We start from the raw sequence: 1458 nt of genomic DNA, 5'->3' as shown, positions 1-1458 counted from the left end.
TGAAGTTTCTTCTCATCTTGAGAAGAATATTTGCTACAGAAACACTCTCACAGTAATAGTGAGAGTGTAAACTATCTAAGAAAGGAGAAATAACTGGAGGAATCCCCCAGGAGTTAGGCTCAGTGTCCCAGGAATTACGCCCAAGGAAAGTCAATGAACTCAGTGATGGAAAATAAAACCCAGCCTAAATAAAACCCTAAATCATTTAGGTGGAACATGAGATCCTCTTACAACAGTTACAAGAGGTCTAAAATGCCTGGACTGGAACATAAGGGGAACACAATGACGTGGAGCTGAGAGTGCATGGCAAAACTGATTGGATCTGGCAAAAATTATGTAAGCATACCAAGGAAACCACCAGTGGGACAAAACCCTAAGAAATCTGTATGACAACATATCTTGTTGAACATAATGAGATTTATAGACAAAGGAAAGATCTTAATTATGTCACTGTCACACAGGTGATGATGAACCAGTTCCATCGTAGAGTGACTCCCTGCTGTGTTTAAGATAACCTGTCAATTCAGTCTAGTCAGTTACAAGGAAATTTGCATTAATTGCACAGATTAACTATCAGCATTATTTACTGCACAATCAAAGGCAAGGCAAAGAAATCATAGACATGTTGTTGAATGCTGATGATGTTATTGGGAGTTTTGATGGGTTTTTTTCTTAAAGGGAAATCATCGGTGACTCTCATGCATGAAGCAGATCCTTTCTCTGTGATGTTTCCTGAATAGCCACTGAGATACCAGCCCATTGAGTTGTGGTCTCTCTCTCTTTTAAAAAGCAACTTCTACCTTCAGCTTGATCTCTTGCTTGAGCTTCCCTTCCGGCTACTAGGCTCCTTTTCTGATCCTGCAGAGGGCTTTTGTAAGGGATTGTGATCTCTAAGTTTTTCCCCTTTCAAGAACTAATCATTCTATTAATCACAATTCTAAACTGCTGTGGGAGTTTGTTTGTGACTTATGCCTTCACATGTGATACAAGCGACCTGTGTGTATAGGGTCTTCTCTCTGTTCATGTGGGGAAGGCATGGCAGCAGGAGTAGATGGCTGCTCATTCTCTGTAAGGAAATCAGTAAACAGTGGAGACCAAGTACAAGGATGTCCTGAAATATTAAGTCTTGTCCTTTCAAGGCCCCAAAGCCTCCAGCTAGGTTAAGGGTCACGACAATCTCCAAAACCCACCGAGCATGAAGTATTCAGAGCCAGAAGCCTGTGTGTGCCATATCACATAAATCCATCGTGAGTACACCAATCTGTTTTTTTTTAATTCTAAACTATTTTGTCCCATCAGAACGATCGATATTACCAATTAACCAAATTTGCTGCATCTTTGGTGTCCTAGAATTGCTTTAAATTGTTGCTGGGACAATCTTACAAACCTTCCTGTGCTGTTATGAGACCTTAAGGGGACAGCACTTATTTCAGAAATCAAAGGCAGTTGGGTTCAATC

The sequence above is a fragment of the Microtus pennsylvanicus genome (assembly GCF_037038515.1).
Source record: "Microtus pennsylvanicus isolate mMicPen1 chromosome Y unlocalized genomic scaffold, mMicPen1.hap1 SUPER_Y_unloc_2, whole genome shotgun sequence".
NCBI lineage: Eukaryota > Metazoa > Chordata > Mammalia > Rodentia > Cricetidae > Microtus > Microtus pennsylvanicus.
Note: the sequence above shows the minus strand (reverse complement) of the source record.